The sequence below is a fragment of the Triticum aestivum genome, chromosome 3A (assembly GCF_018294505.1).
Source record: "Triticum aestivum cultivar Chinese Spring chromosome 3A, IWGSC CS RefSeq v2.1, whole genome shotgun sequence".
NCBI lineage: Eukaryota > Viridiplantae > Streptophyta > Magnoliopsida > Poales > Poaceae > Triticum > Triticum aestivum.
In genome coordinates, this window is record NC_057800.1 from 700275168 (window position 1) to 700281669 (window position 6502).

A 6502-nucleotide genomic window follows, 5' to 3' on the forward strand; every position below is an offset into this window, starting at 1 on the left:
GCTCCCCCCTCGCTCACTCCTCCTCCTCGCCGCTGCCGGAGGACGTTTGCCGGGCGAAGCCCGTGCGGCGCTGGCAGCGGCGGGGCTCTCTCCTTCCTCTCCCGGTCGGGATCTCGGCGGCGCGGGCCACTGCTCGTGGGGGAGCTGGGTCCGGCGGGGCCTCCGGCGGCGGAGACGTGTGGATCTGGAGGCTTTGGTGCTGGGAGGCGGCAATGCGGCCCCGCGGCAGCGGCAGCGGGGGTTTGGTCTGGCGCGGCCGATCTGGCCCCCTGGGGGTTGCGGGTGGCGGCGGCCACTGCTGGAGAGGGCGTCTCCCCCTTGTCGACGGGGTTTTGCGCCAGCACTCGGTGCGCCGTCTTGGTCGTGCTGGGCGGCGAGTCGGCGACGGGTTTGGATTCGATCTGAAGTTGGCGGCTTCACCACGCTTTTCCTCCTCTGCCGGCCGGTCTGCGGGCTTCCTCTGGACGTCCTGCTCGGCTAGTTGGCGGAGCAATGGCGATGTGAGCTCTGGGTCAGGGGAAACCCTTGACCGGCGGTGCCGGTGACGATGTTGGTGACGCTCACCGCACCGTTCTCCCTCTGGTGGGCGACATCGATACCCTCTCCTCGCCTCCACCCCATGGTCCCGGTTGAAAGCCTAAAATCTCTTGATTGGGAAGCGACAGCACATCGGCGTCATTTTCTTCTTGAAGACGCTGCCTTGGGAGTCCAGGATGGTCAGGGGATCAGCGCGGTGGTTTGCCTGTTTCTGTCGTGTCCCTGCTCGGCAATGGCGGTTGGCTTCTTGGTCTTGGCCAGTGACGAGCGTGATGTATGGGTTCCTGTGAGAGGTGAGGTGGGCAGGGCTCGTCCTCTCCCCAGCAACATGTTGGCCAGTCCATCCGTGCTCAGGGGTGAGCTGTTCTGCCTCCTGACGGTTTGGCGTCCTTCGATCCAGGCCGAGAGGGCAGGGGTGCCCTCTTCGGAGGCAGCGGCGGAAGGTAGGACAACAGGGTTGGCCCTTGGGAGTTGATGGAGCGTGGCCTCCCTCCGGTGGCGAATTGCTCCCTTGTCGCGGTTGCGTCGATGGCATGATCGGAGGCCGTCGCTTGTTGTTCCGTAGTGTTTGTATCCTTGTCGATTTTCTTTTTTCTTTTTTTCCTTCTTTGTTGTGGTGATGGCTGTAATGTGTGGTTGGTGCTTTATATATAAAGCAGGGCGAAAGCCTTTTTCGGTAAAGTAGGAAATCATTCATGTGCAAAAAATGAAAATAATCGTGGCTAGTACTTTTTACTAGAATACTTAACCAGTTCTTACCAGATGATTCAATCCATTTTTGCTCCAATTATTAAGAGTTTTCTGCCTTCCTGTGCCATAACACAGCTAATAATGCAGACATATACACGCTCATGCTTGTGGTTATGTCTTTCCTTTTGTCTTATGTTATTTCTCCTGTACACTTTACTTTGTCATGGCATTCCTTAGTTCTCCGTTGAAACCTGATTGATATTATCACGGACTTCCATGTGTAGGTGTTTTGACAGTTGTGGAATTGGAGCATGGAAAACCATTGCAACTCCAAATGTAGTGAAGTAACTGAATTTGAAGGTAAGCTGTAGGGATTTTGTAATGCTAGATGCTGACACTTGCCCTTGCCAAAGTGCTGGAATGATTTTATTAGCTGTACTTGAACCCCCTATTTTTGAGTCGTGACTAGTCATCGACTAGTCGATGAGTCGCAAAAAAAAAGTCGACTCAACAAAGTGTTGACTAGTTGATGAGTCGCGACTAGTCGCAACTGCAGGGTCGACTATTTAAGAGTCGCTACCCCAGAACGACTCGTCGACTCAAAAACCTTGCTTGAATCTATTTCTGGTTTTCATTATGTAATGTCTATCATTTATATAGACAAATTGGTTGGCATCTTCTCTGAAGTCAGTTTACTTTGTTTCATATTGGAAAGTTGTCAACTGCTGATTCTCTTGATGTGTCTCCCCATGATGAGTCAGCAATACTGAGAAATAAAGCTACAATTAAGCATATGTGGCATTTCCTTTTTGCTTCAGCTCATGAATTATGAAATATGAACGTCGGAAAATAACAACTAAATGGAGTTCGCTGCCTTAGGCTGCTCTGGGAAAAGAAAACACATTGGTGAAATCTAGAATTTTGATTTTTGTTTCTGTATATGCCCTTGCTGTAAGATGTGGGAGAAATAAGTTGGGAGTGTTCTTTTATCCTTTGATATACTACACCTCAAATCTTCTCCGCTGATAGCTTACTGGAGAAATGTATTTGTAAACGCACTTGGCATTTCTGTATGCATGTCATTGTACCTACAATACCAAAAAGATACTGCAATTCTTATTTTAAAATTACGGATAAGCCATCTACTACCTCCATACCAAAATATAAGATGTTTTTGTAGGATAGTTTAGCCTAGCAAAACGTCTTATATTTGGGCACAGAGGTAGTAGCTGCGAATATGTACAATGCATGTCCATCTAATATGTTATTTATATCTTCTGATAGATTGTTCTCTCAGTCTGCAGATTGAGAACTACAATGAACCCTATCTCAACGCTTTACATGAGTATGACGATGGGAAAGATTATGTGAATAAAGCAAGCTTTAGTTCTCCTTATGATTATATGTGAATAAAGGAAGCTTGCGTATATGCATCGTACTATTGGAGACAAGGATGCAAAGATCAAAATACTTGCTATATCATACTCTATTACCTTGAACTTTTGTTATGAGATTAAACAGTCTGTTGCATTTAAGAGCGAACCTTCTAAAATCTAGATATGTTAACATCCAGTGTCCATATTAATCTTGTAAAAACTTAATATTCCGTTTTGTTCCACGAGAACTACTGAGCAGACTGTATAACCTGATGAGGGAATTGATAGTAGCAGTCTCTGTTTTCTTGTAGCAACAACTTATTTTGTGGTGTTTGGTCAATAATGTTCAGATGTGATGGTTGTCGTTGGCCTTAAATTTTTGATGGTGTGTAGCAAGTGGTAGTGGTATTTTAACCAATTCAGTGTGCAACTTTCTTTGACTCGCATACCATGATCTTGTAATACAGGGCAAGTTTTGTTCGGAGATGCCAAGATGATTTTCGTTTGAGCTTCCAGACTGCAAAGTAATCCAGCATGTATATGATTAACTAAGCAAATTAGTCCTCCGAGTTCTGACCAAATTTTCTGCTTGGCAACAATTTAATATTTTCGTGAGAGCTTTACACCAAGCACTGAGGATATTTAAATTTAAGTTGTTATTATATGGTGAACCCCACCACCCACACACACGCGTGCGCACAATCACTTTGTGCGAGGGTGGGTGTGTCTTGTATCAAGATGATGGGAAATGTTGACAAAGTATCCTTGTTATGCAAGTTAGGATTAGGCAGCTGAACTCTAGCAGACAGGATTCCACAGTGATTCACCAGAAGTTTGTGTTTCATTGCAAGCTCTTTTGTACAGAGGTTTAGATCTTGGTGGAAGACATGGTTAAGAAATGGTAAGTGAATATGAGGTTCGAAAGTTCTGTACTATGTATTTTTAGAGCATCACAGCTATATAAACCACTTCCCGGCCATCATTTTGTATTGGAAAGCTCTTCAGCTTCCCTTTCATTGCCTATTTGGACTTATTATTCCTGCAGTCATTAATTTCATCATTCTGTAATCCATGATAATATTAATATTAAAGAAAGATGCTGGTGAGTTTTCGACTTCCAATGAAAGAGCGGTTGATTTTCAGATTCTTGGTGAATTAGATTATGCTATGATCATAGCTATATGTGTTTACATCCAAGAGGATACAATCCATAATGAATAATTCTGATGAAATCTGAAACTTTGTTTTTGGTTTCTATATGTACCCATGCTTTATGACATGGGGAAAATAAGTTGAGTGATACTCCCTTCGTCCCAAAATTCTTGTCTAGGATTAGTTTTTTTCGATAAAGGATGGATTTTATTAACTCAGAATGAAGCATCAAGTGAATACAAACATAATGAGCACACACCCGGTCTCTGCATAGTTAAGATGCACATAGCCAACACACACTAAACACGCTGGCAAATAGCAAAGTCATACAAGACCAAAGCTATGCCTTAGCATGGTAAAAGAAGAAGAAAAAAGCCAAAGCGATCAACATAGCGATCAACAAACTACAGTAACGACCTTATCCGCACCAACATTCTCTTGACACCACAAGGACGACGAAGTTCTTCAACAACAACGCCTTCAGGAAGGGAACAACGCTCAAACGCCGCCGTCACCGGATCCAACCATCAAAGATTAGATTCTAGGGTTTCACCCTAAAGAACATGTCTAAGCATATCCGAGCAATGCCTTCAACAAGGTAACGACGAAAAAACATCGCCATTGCCAGGTATAACCAACTTCGGTCAGACCTAGGATTTTCACCTCGGAGCTCGAGACTAGGTAGTCCAGAAGCACCACCGAATTGAAGTCAATCATGTGTTGTTGCCACCACTTTCCCGCGATCCCAACAGTTGCATACACTACCGCTGCACAACCTCACCCTCTGCGTTAAATCATCATCCATAGATTGTGTGTCATCGCTGAAGGCAAGCTGGACAAAAGTGAGAGCCACCAAAACTCGCAAAGGAGCATTTTGGCTGCATCCCGCAAATTCGTCGGTACAAGCCACTGACAATAGCGACCGAATCTGAAAAGAAAAACCCTCACAAAAGATCCTTGTGCGGCAATCTGTAGCTCAAGAAGTCGGCCGATGCCGCCACGGTAAGGTCTGATGAATACCACTACCGGATGGCGCCGGCCAATGGAGGACACCTGCCGCATACTGAATCCAGACGGACCGGTGAGAGGACGAGCCCTCGCCTGCTCCCCCATCATGAACCAATCAGATCTGATCTGTTGTGCAGGGGAAGGCACTAGGCATCCTGGGCGGCCGATGGGCTGGACCAAGACTGCCGCAGCCCTCCTGGCTTGCCCTCCACGTCTAAACCTCCATGTCCAGATCAGAACTCCTTCAATACAAGACGGAGAATGTCCGGCCGGTGTTGACTCGCTTGGGGGAGAGGAAGACAGCCTCAGACGTTGCAACGTCGGAGAGAGTCCCACCGCCGCCGCTGTACGCCGCGCGGGGCTATGCCCGCCGGCTCCGATCGATGGCGGCGAGGGGTTAGGGACGAGGCGGAGCCCTGTTGTGGCCAAGATGGATCGCCTCCCTTGTCTTAGATTCGTCTAGATATAGATGTATCTAATACTACAACGTGACTTGATACATCCGTATTTAGAGAAATCTAATATAAGAATTTTGGGATGGAGAGAATACTTGTTAACCTTGATAACTTTTTTTGCACTAAAATTGTTGTTCTACTCTACGCACTGAATTACATGCACAATCTAAGCGTTACTATTTATCCAGTTTTGTGAGGTTACTGAAATCTGTAGACGATTATGTGTACTTGAATGATTGAATTTATGTGTAAAAACAAATTAACCGTGCCACGAGGGATATAATTTTGATGGGACCTCTCGGCATTGGACTGTGCAGGGGTAAGGCTCGCCTTGTAAAATCCTTTCCGAGACCCCACCTGGTGTTGGAGCTTGTAGCACTGGGTCTGAGAGAGGGGTAGAATGATTATGTCTCAATGTCTACCATTCATTGTGTATGCTTGAATACTCAATACCCTTGCCGTCTTATGCAGCTCGTAAGTTGTTGGAAGAAGCACCGGGTAAGTCAACAGCTGAGCCTGCGGGCAAACATTCAATTATCAATTGCATAGTTCCATCAGGGACCGTGGTTCCAAGTATCGCCTAGATGACGTGGTCTCATCTGGTAATGGTGCGCCTCTAATGTAGGAATAGTGGTTTGATCACACTAGTAGAAAACAGGGCTTTGGTCCAAGCTCAATGCACTCTTTAGTCCCGGTTTCGAGCGGCTAGAACGTCGGGAAAACATTAGTCCCGGTTCAAATGGGACATTTAGTCCTGGTTCGTGATCCCCTTTAGTCCCGGTTCGTGTCTCAAACCGGGACTAAAGGGGTTCTGAAATTTGTTTTTTGTTTTTAATTTGTTTTCTGTTTTAAATTGCTTATATCTTTTAGGATATTTGATGTTTTTGAGTGATTTTTTTTTTTGCATTAGATTCAAAATTTTGTCTAGTTTCTGTTTGTGCCATTAGTTTTCAAGTTTGAATGATTTAAATATGAATTTGTTCAAATTTGCTTCAAACCTTAGATTGTGAATAATTTGAGTTTAAAAATAGGTTTTAATTCAATTCTTTTTGCTCCTAATCACATGTCAGATTGTCGTCACAGTAAGATTTATTTGGTTATTTTTAGAATAATTTAGAATAGGATTTTAATTAAAACAGTATTGCTTTGCTTATATAGTTGTTTTCAATTATTTTATGTTAAAAAATAATTCTTTTTGCCAATTTAATAGAACGTGACTCTGGCTTGATTAACCTTAGTTGTGACTCTGGCTAGGACGGTGCTAGCAGATGTAGTCGACAGTAG